Genomic DNA, 14,981 nt, shown 5'->3' with positions numbered 1-14,981 from the left:
TCTCTCTCTCTCTCTCTCTCTCTCTCTCTCTCTCTCTCTCTCCCCCCTCCCTCCTAATTTCTTTGTCAATTCACATTTTAAAAAAGAGGACTAGTTTCCTGTCTTTCCCTCACCATCATCCCCACCCCCACTCCCAGCAGAGAGAAATGATGGCTATCAGGCATTTTGCAAACGTACACCAACGGATCTATGCTTCACAAGGAAGACAAACACTATGTTTCTGGAACAGTGTGTCATTTCAAAGTCCACTGAGTCAGTTCTGGATCTTCCTGCTCTTTCATGAAGAGCTGCCTTTTTTTCTAAGCCCACTTCCCTCTGTCTTTTGCCTTGCGAATTGTAATGTTTACAAAGTGAGAAACACTAGCTATGGCAATTGGGAGCTGTCCACAGCTGAAGCTCCTTCAGGATCAAGGAGGGAAGGGGCTTTAAGAGTTAGCACTAGCCTCAATTGCTAGGAAACAGAGATGGTGGAGGTAGAGGCATGGTTTTTGCACTGAGTGAATCAAATTAGGAAATAAGCCATTTGTAAAAATTAGAATCCATTTGGATACAAGGCTCTTTGAACTTTGCCTGATCTTAGACTGCACTTGCCTGTTTTGAAAAGAAAAATAAAACCACTTTCCCTGCTTCAATTATTCAGGTGGGTCTATTGTGAGGTAGGGAGCAGTGCAGAAATTAGATAAGAGGGAAAAATTCATGTCACTTAAACACTTTTGTGGATGAATTATTTAAATATGGAAACCTCAAGATCAAAATGAGCTTTCCCCAGAAACTGTCAAACTTGACACTTGTCTGGTTCTTAATATGTGATCCATCAGCTTTAAAGTTGGAAGGGACCTTAAAAATCATTTCTACTCACCTCCCTCCCATTTCACATATGAGGAAAGTAAGGTCCACAGAAGGGAAATGGACATAGAGGATTGTAGAGCTGAGAGGGACCTCGGAGAACATTTAATCCAATGCTCCTCCTCTTTTTTTATAGATGAAGAAACTAAGGTCCAGATGGTATGAAGTGACTTCCCTAGGTCACACAGAATTTGAATCCAGATCCTTGGACTTCAAATCCAATACTCTTTTCACTTCCCCAAAGGCATACCTTTATTTGTTTAGCAGAATATGGTTTGGAAGCAACAGAGTGAAGTTGCTCTTACTTTGGAAGAACTACTTTGTAATCCTGTAATTCCAGATTGAGATCCAGACATTTCTTTCCTAATGTGTTGCATATTCATCGCTTAAGTTCTTAACTTTCCTTTGCACCTTTAGTGGGAATTTTTTCTAAGTTTCTAATATATATTTCAAAAGAGGTTGATATTATTATCATTATATAATGAATAGAAAAATCGAGGCACCCTGAAAAGAAATCTTGTAACTCCTGCCAGTGCATCTTAATCCCCTTTGAAAGTATGATGTTTGAGAAAGAGCACTGGATGGGGGAGGGGCAGAGGCTCAGAAGACCTGGTTCTTCCACTTAGAGTCAAATCACTCCATCTTGAGTCTCAGCTTCCTGATCTGTAAAATGGGGATAATTCCACTTCTGCTCCCTACCTCACAAGGTTATTGTGAGGATTAAATGAGATAATTCATGTGAATGTAGAGTGTTGTATGCATTTGACCTATTATTACTAATTATAGGGTACTTTTCTAGAAAAATTCAAAGTCTATAATCTCCCTTTCACCCTCCCCTCACAGCTGATTTGACAAATTCTCTGGGCGTCAATTTCCTCCTCCATAAAATGACATGGTTGAACTGGATGATCTCTGAAATCCTTTCTATGTCTCATGTTCCATTTATAATTGTAAGTAATTTTAGACCAGTTTTCCAACTTCCAACTAAGCATCTCTCCACTGATCTAAACCTATGTCTGCATCTGTAGCTGGACCAAGATAATATGGACAAAGATGATCCAGATCCTTTCGAACTCTAAAAGATCCACATGAGTAAAGTGATTTGGCTTTGGATTGAACTAGCTGGAGAGCCACAATGGACCAGTTTGGACACCTGCAATCCAGGAAGAAAGCTTTGTGGAATACTTTAATAGCCAGCCATTTTTCCATGATACTTTGAGCATAGTACTACCCAAGGATAGGGGGATGGACAGGGCAGCCTCTCAACACGTCTACAAGTATCATGCTTTTCCCATTGTGTGATAAGCTTCACAACTCCTCCAGTAAGAGTAAAGGAGTGAGTGTTATTATTTGCCATGGTCTAAAATGATGAAAAAAAAAAGTCATCAAAGGTCTAAAAAAAGCATTCTGTAACTACATTCCTAGTAATGGCATAGTGTAGTCACTGCCTTTGTTTGTGTGTTTCCAAAAAGAAGTAGAGTTAAGCTTGATCTCCCTGAATCCTTTGGCTTCAGAATGACTGAAAGCCAATTGTTTGGAAAATAGAAGGAACTGACTCAGGGGAGAGACTAGACTAGGAGACTTCCGGATCCAGTTCCCTCAATGGGTAAATCTGAGTCTCATTCCCCATTGGTAAAATGGGACTAAAGACACACCCAGCACCTGGCTCAAATGTCAGGAGGATTAATGAGATAAACACCTACAGGCTTCTCTGAATTTTTAAAGAGATTTAAAAAAAAAGGAAGAAATTTCACAGCCTAGCTTTAAAGAGACATTTTAGCCTTTTCCTAAATAAACACCTATTATGTGTGTGGCACCCTCACAGGTGTGAGGGATGTAAAGAAAATGGAAAAGAAAAGAAGTTCCTGCCCTCAAGACCTTTCTACTCTCCTGGGATACAACTTGTAAAATGGCACCCCACCTCCGGGTCCCTGGGCTGTGATGGGCCAGCTTTTGCCTTGTCTTTCTGAGGTGCTGGTTTCCAGATGCTTCCACAACTCACTACCTTCCTTCCAGCTCCCCTTCATGTGTTGCCTTCCCCCAATACAGTATGAACTCCTTGAAGGCAAGAACCCTTTTTTATGTGTATGTTATGATAGTGTATATAGTAGGATATATGGATAGTAGACATTTCATAAATATTTGAGGAATGAGTAAGGGAACTATTTCCCTAGATCTGTGTCTGATTGCACCATGATCACATGGAATAAAACATGGGAAAGAAATAAATAATGAGTCCAAGTTTGAGGCAGCACAAATGGAAGAAGAGGGAGCTGATACTTCTTGGTTAATATGCTTCTTGGGTAAATTCTCCTTTGAACCATGACCAGTAAGACTCAATGACAGAATTATGCTTTGCTTTTTTGTTTTTTGAGGGGGGGAGGCAGGGCAATTGGGATTAAGTGACTTGCCCAAGGTCACACAGCTAATAAGTGTTAAGTGGCTGAGGTCGATTTGAACTCAGGTCTTCCTGACTCGAAGGTCAGTGCTCTATTTACTATGCCACCTATCCATCCACAATGACAGAATTATGGAAGAAAACCAAAGGGCCATTTGTGGAGGGAGGGAGAAAAGAGGAAGAAGGGATTAGCTGAGGGAATGGAGGGGAAGTAGGAAGGTCTATTATCTCTGGCAGGCCATTTTATCACTAGAGAAGAAAACCCATAAGCAAAACATTGAACCTCAACTGTGGTGATTTGTGCCCAGGAACCCACTAGTCCCCACTGGAGGTTCTAACAGATGCAGTTTTTTTCCCCCTTTTCTTCTCCAGTTACGTTTATTACATACTTTTGCTGATGTTGTGACAGCCTAATTATAGACTTCTCTCCAACTTAGCAAGCACCCATCCCCTTTTGCTAAGTCTGCTTATTATGAAAAACCCTTCTTTGAGACTTTGTCATGATACAGACAGAGCCTGATCTTATAATGTGCCAAGGGAGGGCACCACTGCTCAATTCGGCTACCAGAATATTAGAAGGAAAGGAATCTTAAAATAATAACAACTCACATTTAAAAAAATTTTTTTTTGCTCTATTTTTTTTTGGAGGGCAATTGGGGTTAAGTGACTTGACCAAAGTCACATGGCTAGCAAGTGTTAAGTATCTGAGGATGGATTTGAACTCAGGTCCTCCTGACTCCAGGGCCAGTGCTCTGTTCACTGCGGCACCTAGCTGCCCCACAACTCACATTTTTATGGTGCTTTGAAGTTTATATAACTCTTTCCCCAAAACAGCCTAGGGTGATGCAAGTGTTGCTATCTCTATTGTACAGATGAGGAGACTGAGGAGTAGATAGGCAAAGTGATTCATCTAGAGTCCCAAAGTAAGTAGAAGAATGAAGACTACATCTTGGATCTCCTGTCTGTTATATTCATCTGGTTTAAGCATTGTTTAACAGAGAAGGGAATAGAGACACAGGGTATTTAAGGGACTCACTAAAGGAAAGAGGGTAGCTAAGTGCTAAAGTGAATAGAGTGCCAGGTCTGGATTCAGGAAGACTTATTTTTCCAAGTTCAGATCTGGTCTCGGACACTTACTAGCTGTGTGACCATGGGCAAGTCACTTCACCCTATTTGCCTAAGTTTCTTCATTTGTAAAATGAGCTGGAGAAGGAAATGGCAAACCCCTCCAGAATCTTTGCCAAGAAAACCCCAAATGGGTTCACAGTCAGACATGAGTGAAAACAACTGAACACGACTATAACAACAAAGGAAAGAGGACTGACAAAGGACAGATCCCAGATTTCACTCTAACTCTCATTTCCCTCTACCATGCTGTCTCTTTGGGGGAACCTAGGGTGCCACCTGGAAGGTTGAAGGAAATATAAATAGTCAAATGAGTTTAGAACTAGAATGATTAACTTTCAGTTTCTTGTGTTCAGGGAGAGGCAGCAGTGCATAATGGTTAGAGAGATGGCCTCAGAGCCAGGAACACCTGGACTTTTAGCTCTTAGCTCATCACACTCGGGCTAGCCAGCCATCTTGAGGGGTGATGAGGAAAGAGGACACCTTATGGGAAAGGTCTGAAGCTGGGGAGTATCTTGAAATCGGGCTAGGGGTAGTTACCAGAGTGAGGGCTTCTGGTCTGTCAAACTGTCATACTGTGGGACTCAGGGATGAAGCACTAAGCTCTCCGTGTTCTGAGAAGCTATCAACCTATATGAGGAGAGTCTGGAAGTTCCCAGCGCCAGTGAAATCACAGGACCAATCCCTTTCTCTGTCCAGAGACAAGGAACTGGAGGGCCAGTTCTCAGCTGGTAGAGCTCCAATCTAGGGTCACTAAGACAGGCATGAAAATGGAAACCCCAAATGGATGACTGGATTTCACTCTGAGTCCAGAGACTGTGCCACATTGCCTCCCAGACCTGAATTCTAGGGTCCAGTTTGGCTATTATCTATTGTAGCAGCAAGCACCCCAGTCAGTGTTCCCAGGGTGGCTGCCAGCACAGGTTCTTGGATCTGCTTAGATAAAGGGAAGCAACTCAAAATGGGTTAACAAGCTTACTTTAATCAGTCAGACATATATCGTTTACCTTGTTCAGGGGAAAAAGGTCAGCACCCCGAACTTCAAAGTATACAGGCAGAATTATCAAGACAGAAACAGATCAAGTAGACAGCTTTCCAAACTGTCCAGCCATTACATCCATATCAAATCAACATCTGGGTTTTTTCAAAGCCGGGGAGCTCTGGACAATGGCTTCCCAGAATCCATATCAAATCACAGAACACTTCTCAAAGTGAGCCCCAAAACAAAGCCTCACATCAGGGCTTATATAGCCTTCTCCTGGCTCAGAGAATGTAACAACCTTTTGGACCCACTGGCCAATCAAAAAGTATCTACTGAAAAACAAGCCTCCCACCCCAGGCTCCAGGTGTACTTTAGCCTAGGGGCAGGGAAGATCTTTAAAATTTACTTTCCCATTACATCTATCTGTATGACTTTGTTCAAGTCCCTGTCACGTCTTTGAGTCTCAACCTTAGCTTCTTCCTCTGCAAAATGAGGCCTGAGACTTAGATATCCCTTACACGCACTTGAATCACGACATTCTAAGGTCTTAATATTTTCTCTTTTCTATGGGACATTAACATTGAAACAGGGTACTCCTATGGGACAACTTTCTTAACATTAGGGATGGTAGTCTCTGTGACAGGCTAGTTGGAGAGCCATTTGGAGATCTGAATGTAATTCAATTTAACAAACATTTACTCACTGCCTCCTACAGTCCCCCTGTAGTCTCTAGGTGCTGGATAGATATCAGGCCGTTCCTGAATGGCCCCAGCTGTCACTCATGAGATACTAAGTGAATGAACAACAACAATCATGCCTTGTAGCTTATACTGCCATGGCATCTCCCTTCCCAGAAGGAGGATTTGAAAACCATTAATCCTCAGATAGGAAACCAGAGGATCAAAGGAGTTAAGTCAGCCAAGGCCAGGGATAATAACTTTCTTTCCCCACCTCTTTCCTTACTGGAAATGAGGGGAAGAAAGGTAAAGGGAGTTGGTAGGAGGAGTCCTGTTCTTCCCATACTGCTCTGGTGGACTTGGAGGGAGAGTTGCCGGGGACTTGGGCTTGGATAAATTAAGTAGTGAAACTTTGGGCATCCCTCTTTCCCTAGTGGTGCCACTTCAGATCTTGTCAATTAAAGAGATATTTATTGGGCAACTACTAAGTGCAAGCCTCCCTTTGCCTCTGGGGGGAAAATGATGCTTTCTTACTATCTATTATATGAGCCTTCTCTATCTTTCCCACAGAAGGGATCTTTCCCTTATCTGGGCTCATATCACAGTATTCTTTCATTAAACAACAAACCACTATTCAGTCAGTGCCTTAGGTTTATAAAGCAGCTACCGAAGAAAGGCAGAACAAATATTCTTTTATAGATAAGGAAACTGAGGCCGAAAGGGGAATAATCTGCCTGTGGTCATATGATAACAAGTGTCATTTACAATAGAATTTATATTCTATTTATGTATTTTATTTATTTACGTTCCTTACCACTGCTACTAAAGTGCAAGCCTCATAAGAAAGGGGATCTTGTATGTCCCCTAAATGTTCTCATTAGTTAATAGGTTTGTTAAATGAATGAATGAATATGAATCAAATCCACTCAGTCCTTCCACACCCACATTAAAGCTGATTTTGCCTCATCTCCACCTGAGATCTGCACCTTGCTCTGTGTCTTTTAACAACTGGTTAGTGTGTAATGAAGCAATTTGTGGTGTAAACAAGAGAGCATTAGATTATTTGGAGTCTGAATATACAATCAACCAATCAATTAATATTATTAAACTCATTATTAACAGTGCCAGGCACTGTGCTAAATGCTGGGGATGCAGAAAAAGGCAAAAGACAATCCCTGCCCTCAAGGAGGTTACAATCTAACAGGGGAGACAACAAGCCAATGTACACACACGCGCGCACACACACACACACACACACACGTGAGTTATATACGGTATAAACAGGATATAATTAACAGAGAAGAGGCACTGGTATTAAGAGGGGTTAGGGAAGGTTTCCTATAGAAGGTGAAATTGAGTTGGGACTTAAAAGGAAGCTAGAGAGGTCAGCAGTCTGAGCAGAGGAAGGAGAGCATTCCAAGAATGGGGAACAGTGTCAGAGAACATGTCAGGAGCTGAAATAAACTGAGGCTTGTTCATGTAACAGTCAGGGGCCAGTGTCACTGGACATAGGAGTATGAGGCAGGGAGTGAGGTGTAAAAAGACATGGGGCAATGTTATGAGGGGCTTTGAATACTAAACAGAGCATTTTATATTTGTTCCCAGAGGCAGTAGGGGGCCACTAAAGTTTATGGAGGATGGGGTGTTTTGGGGTTCACGATTCGACTTGAGTTTGAGGAAAATCACTTTAGTGGCTGAGTAAAGGATGAATTGGAGTGAGCAGGGACTTGAGGCAGGCAGGCCTACCAGCAGGCTTCAGCAGTAATCCAGGTGTGAGGTAATGAGGGCCTCCACTAGACTAGAGGTACTGTCAAAGGAGAGAAAGGGGTATATTTGAGAGATGTTGCAGATGGACTTGGCAACATCTTGGATGTGGGGGATGAGAAAGAGTGAGACATCCAGGATAACTGCTGGGTTGTAAGCCTGAAGACTGGAGGATATTCAGATTTAGCCAATTCTATTTCATTTACCTGCTAGGTGACCTTGGGTAAGTCACTTGATCTCCCTTAGATTCAGTTTCTTCCTACATAAAATAAGGGTAATCATACATGTATTATCTATCTCATGGGGTTATTGTGAGGTACAAAGTCTCTGGGAAATTCACCATGAACAACATGTGGTGGGTATCCTCATTGCCTACCACATCAAGTCTAAACTCTTCCTGAATTTCCCCTCAATATTAAATTTGATTCAATTTAATAAACATTTATTTAAGTGCCTGTTATGTACTATTAGGCACTGGTAATTTAAAAAAACTAAAATGGAACAGTCTCTGCCTTCAAGAAGTTTACATAGGATAAAATACGTAGGAGTATAGGTAAAGACCAAAAAACCCCACTTTGTAGATATACAAAGTAAATACAAAGTAATTTCAGGTGGGGGGGAGGAAGGGAAGGAGGAAGGAAAGGAGGAAGAGAAGGAAGGAAAGAAGGAAATAAGGGAGGGAGGGAAGGAGGAAGGAGGAAGGAAGGAAGGAAACAGGGAAGGAGGAAGTGAGGGAAAGAAGAAGGGAGGGAGGAATGAAGGAAGAGAGGAAGGAAGGGAAGAGGGAAAAGAGAGAGAGGAGGAGGAAGGGAAGGAGGGAGGAATAAAGGAAGGAAGGAAAAGAAGAAAGAAGGATGAAGAAAGGAAACAAACATTTATTAAGCACCTAGTGTGTACCAAGCAAAAATTTAATTAAATTAATGCCAAGGTTTTTCAGCATTGGGCCACCACATGGCCTAAAACAGCCAAGAAGTTTGTCATTCCCAAAAGGCTCAAGTGATAATATAATGTATTTAGAGTCCCCAGAAGTTTCTAGGGGATCTTTGGAAGCATGCTACCTGAATTGTCCCTTATTGATCAATTCAGGCTTGCGAAGTTAGTTGCCTAAAGATTATTCTCCGAAGTTTATAGCCCCATCCATAATGTCAGCTAGGCTAAACCAGGAAAACATCTAAGGTTCAAAAATCATTATCATTGTTAAGCACTTCTTATTTAAAAATTTAATATATTTTTCCCAATTACATGTTGAAACAATTTTTTAAACATCTAAAAAAATTTTGAGCTCCAAATTCTATCCCTCCCTCCCTCCCTCTCCTCTCCCCTCCCTGAGATGGTAAGCAATGAGGTATAGGTTATACATATGTAATCATGTAAAACATTTTCATATTAGTAATTTTGTACAAGAAGACTCAAATCAAGGAAAAAGAATGAAAGAAAGTAAAAAATAGTATGCTTCAGTCTGTATTCAAACAATTACAGTTCTTTTTTCTATGCTTCATCATTAGCCCTTTGGGATTATCTTAGATCATTGCATTGCTGAAAATAGCTAAGTTGTTTACAATTCTTCATCATACAATATTACTATTACTGTGCACAACATTTTTCTGGTTCTGCTCGCTTAACTTTGCATCAGTTTATGTAAGTCTTTCCAGGTTTTTCTGAAATCATCTTGTTCATCATTTCTTATAGCAGTATAAAACATGTCTGCCTTGGTTGTTAATAAGTCCTAGAAAAACTTTTGGCAAGCCTGCTATATGCCATATGTTCTTGGGGATAATCCCAGGGTCAAAAAAGACTTCCATGTCTCCTCTGTCCTAAGTATAGGTTTTGAGGGTCAGGGGCTTCAAGGACACCAGCTCAGAGTTGTAAAGATCCCAGGGCTGTTTGAGCTTTGCCAGATAGCATCAACATTCAGGAAGTGTACTTCTTCTGTGTGATAATCATCAACAGCCATATGCCATGTGGCATTTCCTCTAAGGGTCCCTCTCCTTTCCTAGGAATCATCTCTCCCTTCCTCCTTCCAGGGGTTGGAGGCCTAGGGGTTGTAGGCTGGTCTTATGGTTTTTCATCAGGTCCTCGTCCCTTTGAACCAGGTGGTGGGATTTCTCCTTAAGGCTCTGGAATCTGGGCTCTTCTGAAGATAATCTGATAAAACGCCAAAGAAATAGGAATGAAGAGGACTTCAGGCATTGTGCTAGGTTTATGGAGGAGAGCAACCATAAGACATTAGAGATGAAAAATCATACCCAGTCTAACACTTTCATTTTAATCAATGAGTAAACTGTGGTCTAGAAAAGTAAAGAGAAATGATGGGCCCTAGGCCACACAGATCTGGAATTAGATACTGGCTATTCTGGGTAGGGCAGATAATAGATATGTCTTTATTTCCCTCAATCACACATTTATTCTGAGGAATCCATTGGCTTTACCAGACTTCAAAAGGAGTCCATAACATGCAAAAGGTTGATCTTAGACCCCTGATTTAGACCTATCCCAAAGTGGAATGTATTGCCTGCTGTGATTATGAATTTGCCCTTCAAGAAGACTTTAATAATATTAATAACTAATAATGATATTTCATAATAGTATTGAGCAATAATAATAGCTAAAATTCACATAGCACTTGTGCCAAGCATTGTGCCAAGTTCTTTACAAATACTCTCTCTTTTGATCCTCACAACAATCTTGGAAAGTTGGTGCTATTATTATCCTCATTTTAGAGATGAGGAAAAAGAGAGAAGCATAGGTTAAATGACTTGCCCAGGTTCACACAGGTAGTATCAGGGGCTGGATTTGAACTCACTTCTTCCTGACTCTCCGAGCCTGGTGCTCTATCCACTAAGTCTTTTTGCTGCCTCTAACTGCTGTGGGGATACGTTGTCTAAATCTGGTACTGGTTGGACTGGATGGATCCCTGGAATTGCTACTGACATTAGATTTCTTCCAGTTCAATGAAGTCACTACCCCTTCATAAAACCTACTCCGCCTTCCCTAGTCTCCAAGAACCACATCTTCCTTTCTTCAAGCTTCTGCATTATTTATGGCTTGTTCCATTCACTTGGGGCAACAAAATGGTGCAGTGGATAGAGTGCTGAATCTGGAGTCAGGAAGGTCTGAGTTCAAATTCAGCCTCAGACCCTTACTAACCAAGTGACCCTTGACAAGTCGCTTAACCTCTGCTTGCCTTAATCCACTGGAGAAGGAAATAGCCAATGGCTCTAGTATCTTTGCCAAGAAAACTCTACAGTTAGTATGGTCCACAGGGTCATGAATAGTCAGATAGGACCAAACAATAACTATTCACCTCCCACTTAACCTCTGCTGTCCTACATTGCTATTGATCTGTCTACATTTGTGTCTTGTTTCCCCAAGTATAATCTAAGTCCTTTAGGGCGAGAACCCATGTCATATGTCTGTTGTATCACCAGCACTGAGTAAATGCCCTGCACCGTGCTCAAATGTTTGTTTTTGTTGTACATTCAGCACACAGATGTTTATGCCTCCTTGGAGGTGTGTTAGAGAATAAGGAGATGAGGTGGGTCCTGCCCTGAAGAGGCATGGTAAGGAGCAGCCCAGGTGCACTGGAGACCTCTGTGTGGGTAGGAATCTGCAGTCTCAGGCTCCAGCCCAGCCATTGGCAATGACTCCTTGGCATGCTTGGGTGAGTCTCTGCATTTCCTCTGTTCCACCTATAAAATGGGGATAATGAAAGGCAGCTTTGCAGTAATTTTATGATGCCAGCATGCTATTTACAAAAAGACAAGGAACTTTTGGGAAATGATTCATTATTGTTAAGAATGGTAAGACGTGTTTCAGGAGAGGTTTTCTTACATGGGGATAGCAGCTTTAAGACAATCTAACATAAAAAAATCCAAGCTTTTAAAAAAAATAATAAACTTAGCAATAATTCTTTGTCTGACATATCAAAAACTATTTTTTCAAGTCTATTGAGATAGGAATCTATTTGCCCTCAACTTGTACCTTGGGTATAAAATGAAGCACACATTCTATTCTCTCTTTCCTTTGCTCAGTTAATCAACAAAAATATATTGAATTACTATTGGTTTAGAGTGGGTCTAGAGTGTGGCCCTTTGACTGAATCCAAACTTCATAGAACAAATCCCCTTAATAAAAGAATCTGTTCTGTAAAACTTGGACTCAGTCAAAAAGCCAAACCCATGGACCTAGAAGGCCACATGTGTCCTCAAGGCCACTGGTTCCCCACCTCTGGTCTAGACTATGATGTGAAGTCTGTCTAAGATGAATTCATCTAATGAATAACTACTGTTTGGGGGAAGGTCATTTCTCTTCCCTGGGACAGCAGTGCTATATAATGGAAAGAGCCCTAGATTAGTGTTAAAAGACCTGGGATAACCTTGATTTTAATCCCTGCACCTGCCATTAACTAGCTCTTTGATCCTGGACAGATTATTTAACTTTCAGACTGATAGAATCTCAGAGCTGAAGGGAACCTTAGAGGCTATCAGATAGATCAAATTCCTGGGTGTGGCCTGGACTAGATTAAAATGTATTTGGGAAATGTTTAACAAAATAAATAAAAATGCAGTTCAGCATAGATAATGTTCATTTATGGTTTCTAAGTTAATATATACCCCTGTAGGGATCTGTTTCTGTTTGAGTTTGATTCTAGAGATCTAGTTTATCCCATATATCAATAAGAATCCCCCCTATAAACATGTCCAATAAGTGGTCATCTAGATTTCCTGGACAGGAGGGAGAAATGCTGAGAAATGTCATCCAAGAAACCTTAATAACTACTACCCACTAAGGAGACTCCACTGAAGACAGATGGAACCACAGAAAGATTGCTAAGGATTAGCAGTGCTGTTAAACATTTGTATCAATGACTTGGAAAAAGCACATAGATTTCATGCTTATTAAATTTGAAAATGGCACAAAGCTAAGAGGAACAGCTAGTACACTGGTTGACAGTCAGGATCCAGAAAGATCTTGACAGGCTAAAACATTGGGCCAAATCTAATAAGATGAAATTTAATAGAGATTAAAGTCAGACTTGGATTCAGAAAGTCAACCTAAAGGATCATGGGATCAACTTCAGAAGAACAAGATGGAGGAAACATGCAGTTTTGAAAGAAATCTGGAGGTTTTAGTGGTTTGTAAGTTGAAAATGAATAAGAAAATGTAATATGGTAGCCAAAAAGGCAAATGTGATTTTAGGCTGTGATTATTAGGGGCATTATAGGGTCTAGGGGAAGGGGAATAACAGCCCCATCATAGTCTGCACTGGTCAGACCATATTGAAGTATCGTATTCAGTTTTGGGTGCCACATTTTAGGCAGAACATTGACTGGAGAGCAGAGCAGGGATAAGATGAATTCAGGGATGTGCTAGAGCCAGCTGAGCAGGCTCCAAAAGGCCAATTATGAGATTTAATTTTTTTTAATGATCACATTTTTGTTACATTTTAAGTTTTGAATTGTCTCCCTCCCTTTCCACCATTTGACATAGACATGTATATATGTGTGATTGATATGTATACACACATGTGTATGCACATATACACATACACATACATGCATATAACACCATGCTATGCATACTTCTATTTATCAGTTTTTTTCTCTGGAGGTAGATATCATCTTCCTTCATGGGTCCTTTGTAATTGACTTGAGTATTTATAATACTCATAATAACTTAGTCATTAACAATTATTCTTCAAACAATATTGCTGTTACTGTATACAACATTCTCTTGGTTCTTCTAATTTCACTCTTCAATTATTCAATTTTCATTGTGAGCATTCACACCTTAGAAATATGCAAACACTAAAAATCAAGCCTTGATTTATTGTTTTGTTGATTGTTTAGACTTTTTTGTTGTTGTTCATGTGATTATTTCAATCACATCTGACTCTTTGTGACTTCCCTTTTTTTTTTGGTTTTCTTGGCAGATACAGGAATTGTTTGCCATTTCTTTCTTCAGCTCATTTGACAGATGAGGAAACTAAGGCAAACATGGTTAAGTGACTTGACCAGGGTCACACAGCTAGTAAGTATCTGGTATCAGATTGAACTCAAATCTTCCTGATCTACTGTCTAGCCACCTAGCTTTCCTGTCTAGACCTAGCTTAGTGTTAATAATGCAAATTAAACTTTAAAGTGTCTAATATCCCCCTCTCCTTAGCAGGCTGTTAAACATTTACCATCATAATGCTGGATATATGCTCTGAGGACAAGAATGAGTCTTCAAGATGATAACAAATACGATGTTTGAAAGATCTATGGAAGGGATGGAACATGGGCCATGGGCCATGAAGCCAGCAAGACTCATCTTCTGAGTTCAAATCCAGGCTCAGATACTTAATAGCTCTGTGACTCTAGGCAAGTCACTTAATCTGAATGCCTCCAACCCCCAAAAAATCTATGAAGACTGAGGAGGGACATGTTAAGTATCTTCAATCATTTGAAGGATTGTTATGTGGAAGAGGAAATAATCTTGTTACGATCTTGGCCCCAGAGAACAGAACTGGAAGAGTAGATGGAAGTTTCAGAAAGGTTAATTTAGGGGAAAACATCACAACAGTTACAGCTACCCCCAAAAAAGAAAGAGGTGCCTTAGAAGCTTCATTCTCTCTAATGCAGGTCTTTAACCTCTCTGGGCCTGTTTCCTCTTTTATAAGATGAAAGGACATAAGGTAATCAACTAGCTTGTTAACCACCTTCCACCATGAAGAAAATGTTGAGCTTTACAAAAATACACAGCAGGGGCAACCAGGTAGCACAGTGAGTAAGAGCACCGGCCCCAGTGTCGGGATGACCTGGGGATTGAATCCCGGGCTCAGACACTTAGCACCCACCCAGAAACACCTGGCCCTGTAACCTTGAGCAAGTTACTTAACCCCCATTGCTTAAAAAAAAAAATACACAGCAAATTTGTTCTAGGAGAAAGTTGGAAACAAACTGTATAGGTAATAGTGGCAGAAGACCTGAATAATTCATGATATACAGGAATAATGAAATATTATTTTGGTAATAAGGAAATATGAATATGAAAATTCCAAGACTTATGTGAAGATTTGCATGAGCTGATGAAGAATGAAGAGAAGCCACCCTTTCTTCAAACAATGAATATACTCTTAGTAGGGCTAAAAAACTGTTTATATTAACTGTTTTTTTTTGTTAAAATAAGAGTGGGTTTTAAGAGAATG

Source organism: Petaurus breviceps, unplaced genomic scaffold, assembly GCF_028583685.1.
Source record: "Petaurus breviceps papuanus isolate PSGF00001 unplaced genomic scaffold, PetGlider_PUasm1.0 186, whole genome shotgun sequence".
Classification (NCBI taxonomy): domain Eukaryota; kingdom Metazoa; phylum Chordata; class Mammalia; order Diprotodontia; family Petauridae; genus Petaurus; species Petaurus breviceps.
The sequence above is the reverse complement of the archived record's forward strand: the minus strand, read 5'-3'. Positions refer to the sequence as shown.